General features: G+C 35.3%; 1 protein-coding gene and 1 non-coding gene across 2 annotated transcripts in view; one reads left to right on the top strand and one right to left on the bottom strand.

Annotated features, from left to right (window-relative positions):
* The window catches only part of LDB2 (LIM domain binding 2), a 387,724-nt gene that overhangs the window by 325,806 nt on the left and 38,168 nt on the right, over positions 1 to 23,750 (top strand).
* On the bottom strand, positions 8,291 to 8,353 carry LOC126033230 (U7 small nuclear RNA). The gene has a single exon (XR_007504348.1). It is a non-coding gene; the product is annotated as a U7 small nuclear RNA (small nuclear RNA).

The raw sequence follows: 23,750 nt of genomic DNA, 5'->3' as shown, positions 1-23,750 counted from the left end.
CTTTTCTTTTTTTATTTTTCTTATAATTTGTATTTTTTTATATACATTCAGTCCACAAACATTTACTGAGCACAAGACTGAAAATCTCCTCCATCTAGTCCCTTCTTAAGTATTTCCCCAGTTTTGTAAAACAAAGTAGGAATGGAGTGGCTCTTTCCCAGCACATTTGTACAATTATGGAAACTCCTGACCTAAATATAAGATTGCAATTCTAGAAACATCACTATGTGAATATTTGAAAAAAAAATGTATCTGAACTCTTGGGAATTTATCCAAGAAAAATTTTTACTCCCTATCTCAACATTCCCATGTCGTTCTGCATGTGTTCTACCTATACAAAAATGAGATCATATTTTAACTTTTTTTTTTATCATGAATGGGAATCCCTAGTAAGAAAAACAAAAGAAACCATGATGTTACTAGAATTTACAAGCATGTACCCTATAGCAGCAACCCTTCCATTGACATAACTTCTGAGTTTATAGACTCTTGGTGTCTCACTAACAGATGGGAGAAAAAAGGACCAGTGCTTGCTTTAGAGATCATGTAAATGAGTCTTTCTCCTGGATAATGAGTCTTACTCTATTTCATCTTCTTCAATACTAATATTGACACATAAACTACCTCTGGCTTGCAATGAAAAAGATGAAATAGGTCTTCCATAAGATGGGCGGATGGAAGAATCAGACTTGCTTATGTACTAGACCTCCATGAAAGTCACTTATTAAATGCTTTGCAAGGGTGATAATGCTAGACAGAAACCCACAGCAGATAATTTGCCTTGAATCCAGCTGACCCAAAATTTGATTCCTGGCACCCCCAAATCAATCAAGAGGTGATTGCTGAGTGCAGAGCTTTAGTAAGCCCTGGGCACAACCAAAGATCCATAATGATAAATAAATAAATAAATAAGTAAATAAGTTAATACTTTGTGCAAGTAGCCAAGGTCTCCTGTAAAAGATACCCTCACCGATTATTTAAATACTCTGTCAAAATCCTTCCAATGAGGTTTAAAAAAAATAAGTAATTTGTTATCAAGTTAAAGTACTTATCATGATGCGCATCCTTATTATTCCAACTCATCTTCTAAAGTCTGACTTTCCAAAGCTGGTAATTGGACTTGGTTGACAAGGACTAACTGAACTAAACTACATTCATCATTGCCACAATCAAACATGCATGGTTTCTATAGTCAAAGTGAAGTAATCTGGGTGAAATTTTTACCAAATTGTTATTTTATAGGTGAAACACTTAATAGTCAGACTCATATGATTTACCCACATATTTCAAAACAACAATATTATATGCAGATTGGACAACCAATTGATTCCATAGGTTTCCATTTACATTATCCATCAAATCATTATTCTATTTTGCAACATTATAGTAAATATAATACTTCATTCAATGACTGGTCAGTTTGTGCCCAGTACTACAGGTCACTTAGTAAACCCCTCAACTTCTCATGAAAATTAATTATTTATATTTGAATAAATATTTTATTCATAGAATACAAAATTTAAAAAAGTCTTTAAGTGTATGACTTTCACAGCTCGTCCCCAACTACTCAATTTCCCACTCCAGGGGCTGCCAACATTCCCAGCTTCTTGAATTTTCTTTCTCAAGATAATCTTATGCATATGCAAGCAAATATTGCTTTAAATGCACAGACTCACACACACCTCCAGCATGCAAATGGCAATACACTATGCAATAGTCTTAAATATTAAGAAGTAGCAATTCTTTATAGAAGCAACAGAGATTGATCTAAAGAAGCACTTTCACTCCAAAGATATACTATAATTTACTTTACCTGTATTTTCTTGCTAGATATTAGATGGCTCCTAATCTTTGCTTATTTATTAATAATAATGAACACATATCTTTTAATATCCTATTTTCTATGGAATCAAATTAAAAACAAATTGGGAAATTTCTGGAACAAAAATTTTTATGTCAGAGGACAGGTGTACTTTAGTTTTAGTAGACATTTTCAAAATATTCAAGATAAATAAACAGGTTTCCCAGGAAGCATAGAGAACGTTTCTTAGCAGTATTTTTTAACACTTTTTAATAACTAAAAATATATCCATTTTTCTAATTTTCCAATATTGCACGTGAAAATGTCCACCTCATTCTCATTATAAATATGCCTTCTTTTATTATAAGAAAGATTTATTATCTTTTTAAATATGGCCCATTTGTATTTTTCTTCTTTGTGAATTAGTTTTCTGTATAATACGTCAATTTTCCTATTGACCTTGTAAGGTTGACTCATGTAAGGTTTATTGGATTTAAAGTAGTGCCCACATGATAAGCTTTTTATTTTATGATGTGGTTTCTTTGTTGTTGTTTTTACTTTGTTTTAGGTTGTTGATCCGTTAAATACTCTTATTTTCTTTCATCTGTGTGTTTTTTTAAACAAAGCAGTGTTTTTGTTGTCTATCCACTTTAAAACTTAAAAAACTGTATTCTATATTCTGTAATGCCACTTTCGAATTTTGGAAAATATTTTACACTCACATCACCAAAACTACATAGGATTTGGGAAGTGCAGAATGAATGGGAGGAACTCCTCAGTTGTCCACACATCACTTTTGATTAATACATGTTTATTCTCTCAAATTTGAACTACGAGTTTAGCATATTTCACTTAATATTAATATTTAGAGGTCTTAAGTATTAAAGTCTATTTCTGAACTCCAATTCCAAATCTGCTCATTAGTTTCTTTAGTCTCATTCAGCGTTTTAAAAATTGCTGTTGCTTTGTAATATTTCTTAGTATTTTGCAGAGTGATATTATATCATTATCTTGCTTTTAAGAATTCTTAAATCTTATTTTCATCTGAACCTGAGAATTTAAATTATCTAACTTAGAAAGAGATGTATCAGTATCCTATTAGAATCCTGTTAAATTCTGAATTAGTATTGGGAAAAAATGGCTATAGCTATGATGTTTGATCTTTCAATCCAAAATCTTGCTGAGCTCTACAAATACTGAGGTTCTCTGCATACCCGTTGGGTAAATTTCAAGGCTTTCTTTGTATTCACAAATTGCTCTGGTCATATATGTGGTTTTGTTTACAAGTATAGTTATTTAGGATATTTTTCTTTATAACTAGGCATCTAAGTGACCCATTTTGTTTATGTTTATAAATATTGTCTCACCTCATAGTATATTTGGCTTTACTTATAATGATTTCTATATATTAATTTTATTCCCAGGTACCTTTACATTTTTTTCTGAATAGCTCATAGTACACTTTTATATTAACTTTTCCTTTTGGGTGTTCTAAATAATTTATTTCATTTGAAAATAATTACACTTTTATATGGTTTGAATGTTTACATATTTTAGTTTGTCAAATTTGTATTGGCCAGTAGCATCAGTAAAAGGTTTAAATAAATGAGGTATAATTAATATTCTTATCTGATATCTGGTTTTTAATGGAAATGCTTCTAGACTTTTTTCATTTAAATAGAATAATGGCTTCTGATTCGAGGTAGACATATTTCTTGTGTTAAGGTAATATCTGGCTCTTATCTTATTAAGAGCTATTTAAAGTTAAAAATGGATATTAATTTTATCCAATGTATTTCTGATGCCTTAGGAAATGGAGATTTTTCACTTATTAATATGATGAATGTATTCTAAAGAATAACTGGTGGTTTATTTGTTGGTAACTGACAGCCAACACAATACATTTTAAGCTCTTAAAACCTATCAACCTCTTTTAATCCTTAAACCAATCTAGAATTCCAGATTAAGATTATTTCTCAAAAAAGAAGAAAACTCACATTGATAGAGGTTCAATAACTGAAACAAAAATCATACCTAATTCAGTGGTTGAACTGAAACTAGATCCAAACTGATACCTTGCATTAAAGGTTCACTTTAGTGGATTTCTTAAGAATAAGCCATCATTTCATTTCTGGAACTAGGTTTCACTAGGTCAATCTATTTCATCTTTTTAATGTATCATCATTTTTATTTGCTATTTACTTATAATTTTTGTCAATATTTAAATGGAAAAAATGAATCAAATTTTGCCTGTGATATCTTGCTCAATGCTTAGTCTTATGGTATCTTAAACATGGGAAGAATTTTGAAAAACTTCTTTTTTCTTTTCTTTTTGAGACTAATTTTAAAGAGTTTGGCCTTTCCAAATATTTTTGAAATTTTGAAATATTTTTGAAATGTCTCAAACTATCCTGTGAAATAATCTGGAGATGGTGTGTGTGTGTGTGTGTGTGTGTGTGTGTGTCTGTGTGTGTGTGTCTGTGTGTGTGTGTCTATGTGTGTGTCTGTGTGTGTGTATAAGGATAATTTAACTTCCTGATAAGTTGTCTTTAACTATTATAGATAACTATTTAGATGACCCTACTTTTAACATAGTTTAATCTAAAAGAGTGATATATTAGGTGAACAATATTTAAGAATGAAAATTGCAATCACAATGAATTCTAAGTGGAGTACATGAGGACAGAGTGATAGTACAGTGGAAAGACATTTACCTTGCAGGCAGCCAACATGGATTTTAATCCCCAACTATCTGGTACTCCATGCTTGCCAGAGTGATCCCTAAACATAGAGCCAAGAGGTAAAGCCTGACTTTGCTGAGTATGGGCCAAAATATATATATATATATTGGGAACTTAAGTTAGGGTCTTTTTATGGCCATTATTTCTTGCAGGGATAGTTAGGCTTCGAGGTCATCTCTAAACATATATATATATATATATATATATATATATATATATATATATATATAAAGTGAAGTACCTGTTGCATGAAAGTAAACCACAGAAATTGAAGATGACCAAAAGAAGACCAGAAATCCCTTTATAAAAGGATAAAGACCCTATGGTTACAGGGAAATCTTTTATTAAGAAACTGAATGAAGATTAGTGTGGTTGGAAAGTAGCAAGATGAGGAACATAGTTCAAGCTGATGTTGGAATTATGAGATGGGCCCATATAATGTTAAAACATTTTTATATTTTTTTTTATCTCCATAGACTATAAGAATAAAATAAGGAATACCATAAGGGCGAGGGACAAGAGGTCAACCAAATGGGGAATAATGGAAATTAGACTTTCGTAGGGATCATAATTGACTGTATAAAGATAAAGATTTATGATGTTTTTATATATAAAGTCAACATTTTATTACAAGCCACATTATTCCAATAGTTTTCTTTTCCTAAAGCAACAGGAAGCTACTAAAAGGATCATTTAAAGATGTAGGTTCAGCTGAAAGATTGAGAAAATTATGTAGTGCATTTATTTGTCTATTTTTCTGCCACTCTTGTTTGGTGCTCATTGGGTTACTGCTGGCTTCTGTGCTTGGAGTTCACTTTCAGAGTTATTTGTGAGCCATGCAGTACCGGGTATAAAGTCCAGACTTACTGCAGTTAAGCATACAGTCAGTCCATTGAGCTATCTCTCTGACCTAAACTATTCAAGGCATTTTGGTGATTGGATATCGAGTATGAATGAGATGAAGGCATCAACCCTGTCTTTCTCACTTGTAGTTTATGAAAGAGGTTGGATGCATGTAGTGCTCCTTCACTACAAAGAAATGGGAAAAAGATCTTGAGTAGAGCGAATGTGGTGTAACAAAGGTAGGTATGTTATTTGTGTGCTTGTTGTGAATTCTGCTCTGATGGATATTTGAAGCATGTAAAGTTCTTCCAAAACAGGAGTTTTATATAAACAGTCAGGTATTCTTGAAGATCTGGTCATAAAAACTTGAACATAATTATGAAGGATGCAGCACAGGAAGAGTAGGAAAGAGAGTCTGGGTGAGAATGTTTATTCTCTGGCAGATCTAGCAATTGAGCATTTTTTGCTCTTTTGCTTCCCACCAAATTTTTCATCAGGGCTCCTGTAGATTCTCTGAGGAGCAGTTTGTAGATTTTGCAAAGAACAGTCCAGCATTGGGAACTTAAGTTAGGGTCTTTTTATGGCCATTATTTCTTGCAGGGATAGTTAGGCTTCGAGGTCATCTCTAAATGATGAAACTCCCTTTTAATCTTCTACTTATGCTGTTTTCGAATCTCAGAATGGGAATTTTAATGTTTTTTAATAACACTGTGCTTTGTAATTTTCTATGGTACATAAAACCTAGGAGTCTCTTAAAATACAACATATTCTTGTTCTATGTAGAAAACAATTCTACTGTTCAGGGGCATGTATACAAGGCAATGACTGGAATCCTGAGAGAGATTTGTCTGCTTATGAAAATTTTGCAAACTCTTTTGGAAGGGAAGTGTTGCCATAGTCTTAATGTACTATCATATTATATTATAATGCTATCATCTAGATATAATTGCATTATTAAAGCTCTCTTCTTAAGACCTAGTACCATTTCTCAAGATCTATTGAACATATAACTCATTCTCTTTGCCTTTAGATTGATTTATACAAAATTTACTTCAATTTTTGGCCCCTACAGATGGACAAATATCTCTAAATTGTCCTCAACCCAAATTTAAGCCTGATTATATGTTCTTAAGTTATTCCTTCCTTCTTAATAATGTTTTGGCAGACTCATTTTTATAAAAAGAAATAGCCATGATATGTGGTGCCTATCTTTATTGCTATAGTGCTCACTGGATATTTTATTCGATACCTCTTTTTATACTGTTGTGGTGTTTCACCTTCTTTTTTCCCCTTTATCTCTCAAACCAAGGATGAGAGCTTCTAGAAGGACTACCGCCCATTTTTGGCATTTTTGATTTTTACCCCATTTTATTACTTTCTCTTCCTCAAACAAAACCACATAACTTTAACTATCTATTCCTACCTCCCAATTAGAGGGGGATATAATGGAGGGTACCATGCCCAAGCAGTTGTAAGATCACTAAGTAGTAAGCTAGGCACAGAGAGGATCACTCATTCTAGCAGCCCTGGGGGTGAGAGTGGAGGAATATGGGAGGCAGGAAAGGAACGGAGTTGGAGGGAGGACAATTCGGTGGTGGGAATTCCCCTGATTCAATGTTAATATGTACCTAAAATATTACTGTGAATGATATGTAAGCCACTATGATTAAAATAAAAAATTATAAAAGACAGCCATGAATTAGTAAGAAGATTGCTTCATTTCAATAAAAGCATTTACCACCATATTTCTCTGTAACTATATTTACATTTTGATTCTACTTTTAACTACAATTGTTTCTAGGTTTCTCTGATTAGAAATCTTTTCACCCCTCTGAAAACTGTTCACTTCCTTATTAATTTCCCAGTGTCTCTAGGCAATGTGGAGATGTAGCCATGACTATGTAAGCAGACTTTATTGTCTGTGGTCTTATGATGGAGGAAAAACCACTTCTGATAAATTTAAAATGCAGGTTATTAGATGAAAACCAAAACAAAAAACTCATTAGCTTCTATATATGCACAAAACAATCTCTTACTGAGTGCCTACTGCCTATCTCTATTCAAATCCTCAGAGATTATAGAATGAAGAGGTGATGTTGTGGTTTAGTTCCTCTCCCAAGCTTAGCCAGGTAATAACCAAAGCATACCCTAATAGCACACAGTAAGTGCCTGGGTCATATTCATACCATTCATAGCCTAGTCTACCGGATGCTGCCAGAGCCAGGCACGACGTGGTAGGAGATGCAGATTCCAAAAACAAGCAGAAGTTGCTCGTCTTATATTCATGGACTGTGGCTGAGTTGGAAGGGGCAGTTTCAAAGAATTGCATGCAATAAATATATAGTTTCTATAAAGTCAATTCCACCTTGAAAAGGAGAAAATTTCTGGTGTGACTTAATGAAGGAAACTCAGGGCTCCATCTAGGAGAGGCCTCAGTCCGGCTTGGGTCCGAGTTTATTTTAACTGGGGAGCAGCAGGGAATAACATTGCAGACTTGGGGGATTGGTCTGGACAATAGCACATGGCAGGACGGAGACTGCTGACTGGAGAATGGAGGGGAGATCTGATATTACAATGGGGGCTGTGCTGAGCCTTGGGGTGACAGATGGCACAGAAACCAGGTGTCAGAAGAACTGGAATGGGAAGAAGCCAAATTTTAACAGCTCTTTATCCATCAGGAGTGTTGTGTCCATATCTCGTCCAGCTGGTCTAAGTATTCAGAAGAGAGAACCAGAAGAGAGAATAGAATGTTGGTAGGCTCAGAAAGCTTCCCCTGGAAAGGGTCAGACATCAGAATTGTTTTTTAATTCTTTCTTTTTCTTTTCTTTTTAATTTTTTAAGGTCATAAGTGATTGATTTTATTATACAATATTAGTGGGTTTTGTTTGTTTTTTTTGTTGTCTGTGGGGGCCTTCCGGTGGAGACCAGAAGGGCCTGCTGGACAAATTCTAAAAGAGCTGTAACACTTGGGGTTTTTTTACATTTTTTAGATTACAATACTATTAATAATAGTTTCTCATGAACTTAATTCCAAAACAATTACTGTGAATTACAGTTACAAACTTGTTCATATTGGGTTTCAGTCATACAATGTCTAGTAACCATCGCTTCGGCAGAATTTTTTAAGGGATTATAAATTTGGCAGGCTAGAAAGAAAAGAATAAGCCTTTCTTGCAGACAGGGAATCCTTGAGAAATTCTTATGCCCTGCTCTGAATGTTGGTGTGTGTGCAGCCCACTTAAATTCTTATGTTGAACACCCCAAAGTTAATGATATTATGAAATGGACTCTTTGGGATGTGTTTAAATTATGACTGTGAAATCCCATGATTGAGATTAAGTCTGCTATAAAAGGGGTTCCAAAGAAGTCCCTTAGCCCCATCTTCATGTGAGGCAACTACATGAAAAGAATTATCAAAATAATATTGACTTTGGACTACTAATTTACAATCCTGTGAAAAATAAGTTTTAGTGTGTATAAGGAACCCAGTCTTTGGTTTTTTATTTTAAGTGTCAAAATGAGTTAAAGTGTGCTAGAAATAAAAAAGAACATGCTATATTCAGAAGGCATGGAATAGTCGTGGTTAGAACGTATGTTGTGTGTGTACATCTGTGTGCAGGAGAGACAGACATTTAGAAACTCAGGTCAGAACAATAGCAGAGCAATTTTACCTGCCTTGTTAATGCATGCTATAAAAAAAAAACTGCACTATACCATAGTCCCATAGTTCTCTTTAGTAGGCAAGAAATTACTTAAAAAGTTGTGGCTTAGAACAATGTTTTCTCTTACCCACACTGAAAACTGAAATCACTTGGGAGGGAGGTAGTAAAACTCCCCACGTTGGGGGCCTGATTAGGTTTGTGTAGTAACCTACTATGAAAATATGAGACTCTTGGGCTGGGTCAAAAAAAAAAAATAGGAGACTCTTGAATTTGATCCCCAGTTGGGGGATCAAACGTGCTCCTCATGGGTGCCAAGTACAATCCCAGAGGAACTATAATGTAGGATTCTGGGAAGTACAACAAAAATGTAAGGTTTCCTTTATTGCAACCAAGAGTATGCATACATGGCAACTAAGGGTGCAATTTCCACAAATCCCAGTTATTGCAACTACAAGAGAAAAGGAAAAAAGGCAAGAAAGAAAGAAAGAAAGAAAGAAAGAAAGAAAGAAAGAAAGAAAGAAAGAAAGAAAGAAAGAAAGAAAGAAAGAAAAGAAAGAAAGAAAGAAAGAAAGAAAGAGAGAGAGAGAGAGAGAGAGAGAGAGAGAGAGAGAGAAAGAAAGAAAGAAAGAAAGAAAGAAAAAAGAAAGAAAGAAAGAAAGAAAGAAAGAAAGAAAGAAAGAAAGAAAGAAAGAAAGAAAGAAAGAAAGAAAGAAAGAAAGAAAGAAAGAAAGAAAGAAAGAAAGAAAGAAAAGGAGAGAAGAAGAAAAAAAAGAAAAGAAATAAATAACTCCTGATGCTCAGATTCTTTACGTCAGTCAGTTAAAAGGGAACTTCTGGGAACATCCAGACATCCAGGCTGATTTTACAGCATCCCAAGCAATTCCAAGCAATTCCCAGCAGCCAAGCTTGAGCAATACTGGTTTGGAAACACTTCCCAACTTCTCAACAAAAATTCAAGGTAGGACAAGGAGCCTCCATAGTATAGAAAGACCAAGGATTGAAGAGAGCAGCACTGGTGGCAATGGAACTAAGAGTGGTTCTCAAAGACATTTAAGATGTTAAATCACTAGCATCCCTAGGTATCTGCATAACTGTTTGGGGGTGGGGGGGAGATAAGATAGACATAGAGGATTAATCTCAGCCTATACTGGTGGGTACCAATTGTGATGTTTAAGAACATGAGGCTGTGGTTAGGAATTCCGACCCTACCCACTAATTCATGAGTTAATGAAGACCTTAATTTGCTCAGATATACAATGGGGTTCATAGCAGTGCCTAACTTGTCCTGAAAAACTAATGGAACTAATTTCTGAAAAGGGCAAATAACAAAGCCAAAGCCTCTGATGCCCTGAAGAAAAACCTTTCAGAACAGTCAGCACAGGGAATGTTTTTTAAGAAGAAACTGAAAAACAACCCAACACCTCAGGATTAAGAAGCTTTCTGACATAACCCATACTGTGATACCAGCTTCACTGTTACTTTTTAGCTGGCCATACCCACTTGGTCATCAGTCAGAAAGAAAGCCAGTGCCTCCATTTCTTCAACAGTAAACCTGAGATCACACAAAAGATTCCTAGAACTGTGAAGATCTCCAAATAAAACAGCTTCTCTTCTGCTCTTTACGTTGTAGGAAAAGGCTATTATCTGTTTCATCTGAGCTCTCCTGTGTGGGATTTGGAGGGATGTTTGTCTTTATTGAAATGAATGGGAGCCATTGATCAGGTTTGGCTGCACTTTTTTCTCAGCATGATGAGACACCACCTGTCTATAGAGGGCCCTGTCTCCTGGAGCTGTTCATTTCTGTACTGTGTTTTGTTTGTCTTAGCCATCCAAGTGCAGAAACTATTAAAAAAGAACATTATAAGAAAATTTTGTTGAGCTGTGACACAGAGTTCATTGAGGGTGACCAGCAATCTTGCTTTCCTTCATAGGGGATTGCTTGCACTGAGTATAAAACAGCTAGCTGCTGGTAAGTTAGGGTTTTCAAAAATGATTGTCTCTAAAATAGAAGAAACTGTGTGATCTGTGTAAATAAAAAAATGAAGAAATGAGGGAAGATGAGTAGAAAGCTTCATTTTAGAACCAACTCTGAAGCTGAAACCTAGAATATTCTTTGCTTCTTAGAGAAGCAGAGTAGGAAACAGTAATTAGGATAAGTTTTGAGTGCTATGGAGTTCGAATGATTAAATGCTAAGAAGAAGACAAAATATGAAAATAATTCAAATGCCCAACTACAGATGAATGAAATAGAACTTGTAGTATATATACAATGGGTTACCATTCTAAGAACAAAATCATGCAATTTGCAGCAACAAGGATGGAACTAGAAGATGTCATGAGTGAATTCTGTCAAAAGAAAAGGGCCAGATACAGAAATATTTCTCTCATATGTGGGACTTAAAGTTATACGGCAAGGTAGTAGGAAAGGGTCATAACAAGACAACTGATCCACACAACTGAATGTGAGGTGCCAAGGTGGTTATTGAAAGTGGATCCTTGGGGGAAATTAGATGTATACACTGCTGATGACTGTGGCATTGAAATTATCTACATGGGAAACCATCATTGACAATATTGAACAGCACAGTATAGAAATCAATTTCTTAAATATTTTTTTAGAAAACAAAAGACTAAGTTACAGAAACTTCTAATTGAACACATTAATTAAGAGACAGAAAATAATCTTATTTTTCGTCTGTTTGAAGGTCACACCTGGCTGTACTTATGACTGCTTCAGGGATCACTGCTTGGCAAGACTGGAGAGACTATATAGGGTACCAGAGATCAAATATGGGGCATCCATGAGCAAAGCAAGTGTCCTACCCTCTGTAACATATCTCTAGCTTCAGAAAAATTCTTTATAAAATGAAATTAGAAGGAATTAAAACAAGACTGAATTATTTCTATGATTTGCAAGTACAGTTTAAGTTAGCATTCTCCAATTTATGTCTTTTTCTATAAATTTAATTAATATTTTGTTATGTAGTTGGCACAACAGTAAAGTTCTCTGAAGTAAAGTTCTCTGTATTGAACTGAAGCAGATACAATTGTAATATAAGGTATTCAAGACACAGACCAAATCAAATTCTTTTTCTTTTTTTTTTTTTTTTTTTTTTTTTTTTGGTTTTTGGGCCACACCTGGCGGTGCTCAGGGGTTACTCCTGGCTGTCTGCTCAGAAATAGCTCCTGGCAGGCACGGGGGACCATATGGGACACCGGGATTCGAACCAACCACCTTTGGTCCTGGATCGGCTGCTTGCAAGGCAAACGCCAAATTCTTTTTCAATAGTCCCCCCAGGACATGGAAAAGACCAACAAAAATGACTGAAGATAATTCTGTAGATAATTGTTAGTTGACTACATGGATGAATGAATGCATGGATGGATGGATGGATGGGTGAACAAATACACATACAATATATAAATGAAGGAGAAAATATTCTATACAAAGTGGGTATTTATAAATCACATAATTTATAATATTTTCAAAATCTAAGTGTATGTTAGTCCTCCAACATGTTTCATTATAAAAACTATGAGTGAAATAGTGGAAATGAAAGAACAAATATATGCTGAAGTTTTTTTTTAATGAACAACAATGAGGTACCATCTCATGCCACAGAGATTGGCACGCATCACAAAGAACAAGAACAATCAGTGCTGGTGGGGATGTGGGAAAAACTCTCATTCACTGCTGGTGGGAATGCTGTCTAATCCAGCGTTTATGGAAAACAATATGGAGATTCCTCAAAAAAACTGGAAAATAAGCTCCCATATGATGCAGCTGTGTCCTAGGAACACAAAAACACAATACAAAAATGCCCTCTGTGGGCCTATATTTATTGCAGTGCTATTTATAATAGCTAGAATCTGGAAGCAACCCAGATACCAGACAACAGATGAGTGGCTAAAGAAACTGTGATACATATATACAAAGGAATACTATGCAGCTATCAAGATAAATGAAGTCATGAAATTTTCCTATACACAGATGGACATGGAAACTATTATGCTGTTTTCAGAGGGAGAGAAATAGACACAAAATAGTCTCACTCATCTATGGGATTTAAGAAAAATAAAAGACAGTATGGTAATAATACCCAGAGACAATAGAGATAAGATTTGAAAGGACAAGCTCATGATATGAAGCTTACCACAAAGAGTGGTGAGTTCAGTTAGAGAAATAACTACAACAATAATTATCATGACAGTGGATGGGAGTGAGAGAAATAGAATGCCTATCTGGAATACAGGCAGGGGTTGGAGCAGGAGGGAGATGGAGGGCATTGGTGACAGGAAGGTTGCACAGGTGAAGAGGGGGTGTACTTTTGTGATTGAAACCCAGCTACAAACATGATTTGTAATCATTGTGCTTAAATAAAGATATTAATAAACCAACAACAACAACAACAAAAAAGAATCATTTTGCTCCTCAACAACCTTTCCAAGGTCATTGCTGAACAGATGAATATTAAGTGTTTCTCACTGGAAAGAAAAAAAAAGAATTCAAATAATACAAGAAAATTCATCTAAGTCAAGTGAAGAAAGTGAAAAAAGTGCAGAAAAAAAAATATAAAAACACAATCGCAGGAGCAGAGTAGATGTGTAGAGATCAAAAAGTATGCACTGCATGGGACTAGCCCCTCACATTGAACCCCAGGCCTTGCCAAAAAAAAAAAAATGGAGTTTATAAACTAAGTAAATTTAGGAAAGTTGTTTCACACAGGTGCCTTAAATAATTAGCAGACGTGCAATTTCCATAGCAAAGATCATTTTTTAAATTATGAAATCTTTGTAGATGAATGTAATGAACAATCATGTATCTACCACATACCATTTTTAAATCTTAGAGTTTGGGCATATTAGGAAACTCTTGATTTGTGAAATAACCCCATTACAGTCAGATCACTAATCTCTTTCTTGCGCTCATTTCCATTTTTCCATACCCAACCAGATTGGATGTTTACCATTTGTTTCATGGTTTGATACTTTATGATATATATATATATATATAGAAATTATATGCAGCTTTATTTTCTATTTTTAAGGATGATATAGAGATAGAATATATAGTATGATATATAATTTTACAATTTGCCTTTATTTAGCAATGTGATTGAGATTTATTTGTGCAAAGCCTTGTAGTTCTTATTTATTTGAACTGCAATAAGGAGTCATGATGCTGGAGTGTACAACAACTTTCAGACCTATTAAATGAGTATGTGGGTTGTTTGAAATGGTACAGCTATCATAATATGTATTAGTACAAGCTTATTTGTAGAAGTTTCCTTGTTTACTGATACAGTTTCTCCAGAGCATATTTTTGATGAAATATCAAGAGGGGGTGTACTTTTATGACTGAAGCCCAACTACAAACATGATTTAACTATTGTGCTTAAATAAAGATATTAATAAACCAACAAAAAAAGAATTTTTGCTTTCAAATAGTTGTACTAGTTTAGTTTAGTTTAGTTTAGTTGTACCCAAAGGATAATAATATTCCCATTGCTCGTATCCTCCTTCAGAATTGAAATTGTTTTTTTCACAAATCTAATTGTCATTATGTTTGTCCTTCTCTCTTCATTTGTTTTCTTATCATGCTCTGATAAAATTTATCAACATAATTAAGAGAAATATCTTGTCAATAAAAAAAAAATCAAGTTTTATTTTCAGACAAAAAAATACTTCCTCCTTTTGCCTTCTTGATTTTAGTCAGCAAACATTGTCAATGTAGATGCTCAAAAGGTGAAAGTGACTAAAACACACTCCTTATTACCAAGGAATTCCTGGTTTTCTGGAAAAGGCAGGTTTGACACACACAACAGCCTGTTATAAGTCAAGACGAAATTCTAAAATAGGAGGATTTTTTTTAATAAGACAAAAGCAGGCTTCCTATTGAATGTCTCAACAGAATTAAAAATAAATCAGGCTGTACAAATGAGGCTCTGAAGAAATAAAGTGTATTTCTTTAATACACTTTAATAAATAAAAAATAAAAAATAGAGTGAAATAAATAAAATTACTCCATCATACATGTGAAGAGAGCAAGGTCCAAGGAGTTACTTGTGACTGACTTGTATAAATAAGTAGTGAAAAAAATTAATTAAACCCAGATTTTTTGCTCTTATGCAAGTATATGCCTGCTATACTCAAAAAGCCTGCAGTCTCCATTGGTACCAGTGTTCTATCTTAACAGACTCGAAGCACCAAAATGAGCCTCCAGAGAATGCCTAACACAAAATGACTCACCCAAATATCTGTTCTGACTCACATCATTTAAATTTTCAGATGGCTTCTGCCCTTCTGACAAAGTTATTCGTTGTTTGCTTCTTGTCAGCAAAATATTCTGATATTGTTATAGATAGAAACTGTTAAGTTACCAAGTGATTACAGTATTCCTACTTTAGATCTGAGTGTAATGGCACTTAAGCCATAGAAAATAGCTTCCCTCACTTCTAAAGGCAGGTCTGAAAATCCATTGACATTTTCAAGGCTTTTATTCTATATGACATTGCAGAAGGAAGAACAATAAAAGAATAACAATGGAAGAATAATGACCTTAGTTTAAGCAGAAAGACTAGAACTTTGTAGACTTTGGATGGGAAGTGGACAAGAGTGTAAGGTTAAGAAGCTGTTGCAAAAACCCAGATTAACGATCTAGGAACTGTACCGTTGTAGTTACAGTGGAGACATTACATGTTTCCTGCTAATCCCTATGTGAACTTTAAGAAAAAGAAAAGTTTACCCCCGTTTTCCTACTCAATCTTCAGAAAACTTCCTACTTTTTTCTAAAGTACAAGTGGAGATGATATATTTAGACTAGACACCTGATGTAGATCCAGTTCTGTTCTGTTGCAAGAATTACTTGGTTCACCTCTAAGAACATTTATCAACAAAAAAAAACTACTGAGCTCCTGTAAAAGCTCTGGATTGAGCGTTTCCATGAGACTAGAGAACATTAGTATCGAAATAATACTAGGATTTCAATATTCCATATTTTTGTTGATTCTATAATATCTAGAAAATGTTTTCAATATGACAATTTCTACATAAGTCTAGGTTACAACCAAATAGAGTTAGCTTTAAGGTTCATAAGACTTTGGCTCTCCAATTCTTACAAATCACTTTGGATACACTTCTGTTTGCTTCCAGGCACCAGTTTGGGGGTCCTGATCATGCTCTTAATGTAGAAATCTTACTCTTAACCCTTATCACCATAGCATCTCAGCTAGTGGCACATTTGACTATGTTCTTTGTGAAACAAACTCTGCATTAATACAGTCAGTAGGTAGTACTTTGTAGGAACAGAAAAAATAAGTGATATACTTTTTAAGCTAATAGTTAAGATTAAATAATTTGGGGAAAATATTGGGCAGTTATTCAGGCATACTCTGTTAATGACTATGTCATAATGCTCACAAATCATCATTCTGGTTAGAAGTATGCAGAATTGTGAATTTATTTCACGAGACTTTTTGCATTACCATCATATATACTATATTCCAAGTGTCCAAGATGAAGAGTGTTAAAATACATACAAATTTCAAAGAACTGATAGTTGTTTAAGAGATACAGATTAATAACCAGATTACTATGCTTTATCTCATGCCTCATCCCATGATCTAGGGACAGTGTCTGGAAGAAGCTACATTGAGCTGAGGTCAGTTTAGGAAGAAAGGTGAGAGGATGGGAAAGAATAGCAGGACAGGGAAAGAGTATTTTTGATGAGGGAAGTGGGTATAGAGTTAGAAGTATTAATCACCTAGAAGATGAGCTAAATCATAGTCCAATAGTCAACTCTAAAATGTGTGCTTACTGGCACACTGAGCCAATAGAGGTAACTTGCCAGTCTCTTTCTCTGCAATGCCTGAAATTTATTTTCTATTTAAATATATTGGTTTATTAACCTTGAGTTTGGGTCAAGAAAAGAAAGATCCAAATGCTTTTAGGATTATCGTTGAAATATTTATTGACTCATTAATTACCAATAACAATACTTTCTGTGTGCTGGGTAGTATACTAAGTTATTTTCAAACAACAGTTAATCTAACCCTTATCACCCCCAGGGTGGCACATGATATAATAATGTTATTATCCTGTGTCACCTATATGAAAGCTGAGCTGAAAAGCTAGAGATACAACTTACCCAAATTGAAACAGGAAGTGCTAGAATCGGGACTCTAACCCAAACATTCAGATCCTACAGTCCATATTCTTAGTATCTTGCTACTGCTTCCAGGAAGAGGGTGGAGGTCAGTTGTGAAGGTAGATCTTGGGTAATAAATAAGTGTCAAGACCCCCGCCTTGCTACAGAATCAAAAAGCAGGCAGTACCTTGAAAAGTGGGAGTATGTTGACAGGGAGATGTCTGGAAGCTCCAGGATGCGTTCCCCAAATCTAGAGGGTCTGAATCTAAGATTAAAAGTCTGAGAGTAGTTTGGTCAAAGGTGAACATTTCCTAAGCCAACTGTTAAAAAAAAAAAAAAAATTAGCCCAAATCTGAAGACTTCACCAACAAAAAGGTGTTCTCTCCAATTTCTGGAGATAATAAAAAATCTTACCCAGTCCTGCCTGCTTGGGGTGCCCTCATGTTTGCCTTTGCTTGGTCCCAAGTTCTGCACAAGGCTCCATGCTTATGTGACCATCTACATATCCTGGGCTGTTTCTGATCTTCTTTCCTCTTATAAAAGTATAGGTTTAAAAATTTAAGATCCATCTTTAATCCAGTATGAGAGTATTTTTTTTAAATTTTTTAATTTAAAGAACTGTGATTTACAATGTTATTGATAGTTGAGTTTAGGGCATATAATATTTTAACAACAATCTAGTCACCAGAGTCAGCTTCCTTCCACCAGTGTTCCCATACCCCATCCCCACTCACACACCCCAAATCCCTGTTTTGCCCTATACTTGCCACTTTGGCAGACACATTACATATTCGGAGGTTGCAGCTTAGATCTCCTGTTTTCAGTGTTGTTGAGTTTGTACTTTGCATATAGAGCTAGGCCACCCTCCCACATCATCAGAATAACAGAATCTCTGACTCCTATCCCACCATTACTTCCCTTTCTCATCTGCTTCCTTCCTCTCACCCCTTGATTTGTTTTCTTTTCTGTCCTTTTCTCTTACGATCCTTAAACTAAAAACATCTATACAGACTATTTTCAGAATTGACATATGCAGATTCCAGATGTTAAAGTTGAAGTATATCTTTGCTGAGACACTATGTAACCCCTATGATGGATAAAATAGTGCTGTCAAGGTCTGAAAAGGAACCTAAAATCCAAAGAAGAGAGTGTCATATAAAAAAAAAAAGCAACAATTTCAGGTGTACCTATCCAGTGTGGAACCACACACAGCTGGATAGCAGAGACAGTTTTCAGGGGGGGCTGGGCAAGAAGAGCTGTGCAGATTTTCGTTTCTGGTGTTCAGTTTGCACTGCTGATGAGAAAAAGAAGCCTGGAGCTAAAATTCCTGGTAGCAAGCTGTTAAATCGCATGATGCACATTAGCAGTTTTAAAAGCCCAGATGAGAATGCTCTCCTATTCTTATACTCAAACTCCCTCTTCTGCATACATAAGAGTATGTTTAGCATTAATACTCTCACACCCTATATTGAAGTGCAGATCAATGAATGACTTTGTATAAAGTAATTATTCTAGATGACAATATTTTGACTTTCCGTTTTCTTTAAATTCTCTTGCCATAGTAGGGGGCCAATTCACATTTTAGGGCTTGTTCAAAAACTCTGTTTAATTGTGCCTTTAAACAGAGAGTCCATGCTCCTAAAATATCAACACTCAGCTCCCTCTTTTATTTCCTTCTAACGTTTTAACGATGCTGCTTATATTTTTAATTGTCGTGGTATCTTGAAATAGCAGGGCCTGGAAAGGATCCCATGTTTGGTTTCGGTGCCTGGAAAATTACCTTCTTAGATCTCCTCATATAAAATAAGAACATAACTTTCCTTACAGTTAGCAGAGTTCATTTCCATTAAATCATAATGAGGAAAAATGAGATAAATGGGTCCATGAGCAATACCTCTCAGACCTTTTAATTTTTATAAATTCACTTGCAGACTTAGACGTACCCTGTCTCAATTATTTCATTGGACTCTTAGAAATGTCCCCGAATCGCATACGGCGGGTGCCAGAGGCAATCATGCGCTCCAGGGCCTAAGTCTTGTGGTCATGTTATCCATCTAAATCTATAATCGGAGAAGGGGCACGTTAGGAAGGTGAAAAGTATCATTTGTCACAGCATTCTTGCGTAAAGATGGTTGGAGCTTGGGGAATATGGCAGTTGGGGTGGTTTTTCTCCTCATTAGCTGCTTTATTTGTAACTGCAGGGGCTGTCAGAAGCCTGGACTTAATAACCTTCAAGTTTCTCTGCATTAATATGAGAAAGGTTGCATGAATTTTTGGCAAATCATTGTCCCCATGAGGATATCGAGAATACTTTTTGCTGGTGAATACAGAATAACCCTTCTTTGGGGAGCTCTCAGCTGAATTAAATATATCATTGAAGTGGATTCATCTAGAATGAGACGTTTATGCTGATCATGTACACATTTTGATGATTCTGAACCTTCGCTTGGAATGCCTGTTTAATTCTCCATGGGTAAAAGTTGGAAGGAAAGTACCAGCAGTGCTATTAATATAATAACAGAGTGCAAGGGATGCATTTTGTACTCAGATTGATTATCTCTTTATCTGCTAGGTCTTTGTATGCATTGCTGAGGGATCAGAAGGAAACTCAGAGTCCTCGGTTTTGTAAAGAGGACCAGCGAATATTTAGCCTATAAGATCTCTGTAACTGGAAATAGAAAGAAGGGTGGGACGAAGCAGCAAAAAAGAGGATGAAGGAAGGAAGGAAGGTTAGGTGGAAATAGACAATGATTCTTTCTTTTAAAGCATTGAACAAATCTAGTGTTGCTTTTTGAAATGTTTTCCTCTTCATTGGTTTCCCTCCTCACACACCAACTGCCCTTTTTTCAATCTCTGACCCAGGACTTGGTAAAACACTTATTCCTTCTGAGTACAGACAGTCCCATTTTCTCCACCATTATTCTTTTTTTTAATTTAATTTTTATTTTGATCATAGTGGCTTACATATTGCTGACAATAATATTTTAGGTACATATTTACATAAAATCAGGGGGGATTTCCATCACCAATTTGTCCTCTCTACACCTCCGTTTTTGTCCTACCTCCCATATGCTCTTCCCTCACGCCCAGGGCTGCCAGAATATGTTGTTCCCTCTGTATCTAGCTAATACTTAGTAGTCTTGCACCTGTTTGGTCCTGGTGCCTCCCTTATTTCCCCCTCTAACTGGGGGGCAGGACTAGCTAGTTCAATTTACGTGGTTTTGTTTGAAGAAGGGAATAGTAGTAAACTGGGGTAAAGGTCTAATACGCAGAAAATAAGCGGAATTCTTCTAGAGGGTCTCATCCTCAGAGAGACGAAGGAGAAAAAGGTGAAACACTCCACCAGTACAAAAAGAAGTGTTAAATATCCAGTGAGGACTCCAACAATAATGCTAAGCACCACCACACCACCACCACCACCACCAACAACAACAACAACAAAACCGCCACGGTCTTGAGATAAGAAACATGGCAGAGCATATAATTAAAGAAAAGAAAAGAAAAGAGAAGAGAAGAGAAGAGAAGAGAAGAGAAGAGAAGAAAAAAGAAGAAAAGAAAGAAAAGAAAAGAAAAGAAAAGAAAGAAAAGAAAAGAAAAGAAAAGAAAAGAAAAGAAAAGAAAAAGAAAAAAGGTGTAAATGGGGGCAACAGCTTCAATAACCACACCAAAACAAAGAAATCAACCAAAAATAGATAGGTAAATATAATAATAATGATAATAAATGAAGATAAAAAATAATATATATAAAAAGATAAATAATATTTTGTGTTTTGTTTCTTTCCCTCCTGCCTTGGCACAGTAAATATTGGGGTCATTCCAAAAGGAATTCACTTCGCCTAAGAGATATGGGGTTTCTCTGCCCTTGGAGTATATTGTCACGGGATCAACTATAGCCTCTGTTCAGGATCCTTTACTCTCCCGGTTTTCCACCATTATTCTTAAGCTGGACAATGACTTGATATTTCCTGCCCTCTTCACTCCTCCATTTCCCCCATTATTTTGTCAAACACTCCTACTTAAGGCCAAATAGACTTGCCCAATGTCTCGTATTCATATCTGATCCAACCCTAAACTTTCTTCCCTCCAACCTCAAGACCAGTATCATTGGGATGGTGACTTAACTCTCTTTACCTCACAATTTTCCTCCACCCTATGAGAAGATACAATTAACCTTCAAAATATCTTAACTCTCTCTCACCTACTGGCAAACCACTCAACTGTTCTTCTTTATTTAGCCTTTTCTCCACCCAACAGCCACATTGCTCATTTAAGCCTTGAATAATCTTGCAACTCTTCAGTGAGTTTTCATCTCAGAAAGAATCTAAAATCCTCATCTCGACCATGAGGACCCACATGGTCTAGATTCCAGCTGTCTTCTCGATCCTTCTTCACCTCTCTTCTCCTCCATCATCTGACCTGTTTTTAGTTGAACTGAGGCAGCATGCTCCTGCCCTTTGAAACTGTAATCTGTTCTCCCTTGGAGGGCAAAGATCTTTTACTCTCAATATTTTCTCCAAATACTTCAAATACTCCAAATACTCCAAATTTCTCCAAATTTCTCCATGGATTTTCTCATTCTAAACCCCCTCCTCCTGATGATAATTTTCTATTTTTCCCTCATAAAGCTGAAGATACCTTAACTCATTATATATGTACTTGGTAAGCTGTTTGTGTCTTTCTGTAGAATTTTTAGGCCTTGTAAAAGCAGAAATTTAACTTGGAATGTACTGTTGTGTCTCAAAGTTTAACATATAATTTCTTATATAGATTGATAATATAGACTATTAGGAGAGAAAAAGAGAATGATTGAAAGGGAAGTAAAAATAAAAAGAATAAAAAGTCTTTCTTAAAAACTGCCTAAAGTTCAGTGGCAAGGACAGACTGGAACAAATAAAGTTATTTTTAGACTTCAACTCTTAACTGAAATATTCAAGAGGAATTCCATCCCCACTCCTGAGAGTATTCCTTAGCATATCTCTAGTAATATTTGTCCATATGGCTATAAGGAATATCCTTATTGGGTAACTGCCTTTTTCTCCCTTTCTGTCCCTTCAGTCTGCATTCAATAACCCAAGCCATTTCCTCCTTATACTTTCTTCAAGATTCTTCTAGTTTACAATCTTGCAGGACCCTTCTTAAATGTCCTTACCAAACAAAGTCATTAACCTTGATATCCCACCTCCTTCTTTGACCATTTTCTCATAGGATTCTCCATATTTAAAATATTATAGCTGTTACTTTGCATTTATGCTTGCCCCCCCCACTTTCAAATATGAGTGTTCTTTGGGGACTATCCCTATCTTTTTCTCTTTGCTGTATGCCCAGGACCTGTACTTTACCTGGCATATGCAATCATTTTATCCATGCTAACTTAAAAAATGAGTAAATAGAGTTGCCTTCTAGGACACTGACCTTGTATTTTTATACCTCCTCTTGATTTCATCCAGATGAGAAGTATCTTGAGATTTGCTGATGTGTGTTTGGAAGTAACCAAAGCATCTGAAAAAGTGTAGAGGACAATATGGTTATCCAGAAAGTATCCCAGGACATAAACAACATTGAGGAATAGCATAGCTTGATTTTGATTTTATGGGTGGGAGAGTTTGGAGCCACACCCAGCAGTACTTAGAAATCACTCCTGATAGTGCTTAGGGAATTATATACAGTACATAGAACTAAAACAGAGCCAATTTAATCCTGTATTATCTTCATGACCTTTATTCAAAATCGTTTATAAAGAAAGAACCAGCAGAAAATTGACCAGATGACTTCCAGCATGTCAGGATGCCATTTTATTTTGTCTTATCCCATTGCCTAGGCAGTGATATTTATTGGACTATCTGCTGCCCACTTTATCTGTTATAGAAGAGGAAGTGGAAATTTTATTGCAGTGACCACCTGGATTTTACTAGCTCCATGGCACACATAACTATGCAATTACTCATCAACTTGTCAATACTCTAATTAATGTTTATGCTTCTAAGTTGGTGGACATGGCTATTTTCCCTGTGATTTATCTAGCCTTTTATATGAAGCATAAATTATTATTAAGCAAAAATAATGGATTTTTACTGTGAACTTTATTTTTTTAATTTTAGGTAAGGGTATAAAAGTTATCAAAGATGTAAAGGTATAAAAAGTGTCCAAAATCTGAGATTGGTCAGTGTATTATTTGATGTTAAATTAGATCATTACTAAAATCATCTAAGCTGTTTAAGATATAAGAATGTCCCTGGGAAAATTATCCTTTCTTCTAGATTTCATTTTTTAAGAAATTCAGTCTGCTACTCATTTCTTTTGTTCTTTCTGTGAATATATTTTTCTAAAAAGATACCAGAGCAATCACTACTGCTCTGCTCTCAAGGAACTTACAATCAAGTAGAAGAGTACGGAACAGTCTGTAAATAATTCTTGAAAGGCATCTCCAGGGAATCTAAGTAATTCAATAAGGTTGAAAAATAAATTGGGGAGAGAGCTGGTGGAAGGTAGCATACAAAGGCCGGTAGTACACTAAATGCCTCACATGCTGGGCTAAATAATCCAGATATTATCTGTGG

The sequence above is a fragment of the Suncus etruscus genome, chromosome 16, assembly GCF_024139225.1.
Source record: "Suncus etruscus isolate mSunEtr1 chromosome 16, mSunEtr1.pri.cur, whole genome shotgun sequence".
Lineage (NCBI taxonomy): Eukaryota > Metazoa > Chordata > Mammalia > Eulipotyphla > Soricidae > Suncus > Suncus etruscus.
Note: the sequence above shows the minus strand (reverse complement) of the source record. Positions and strands in the feature narration are given on the sequence as shown.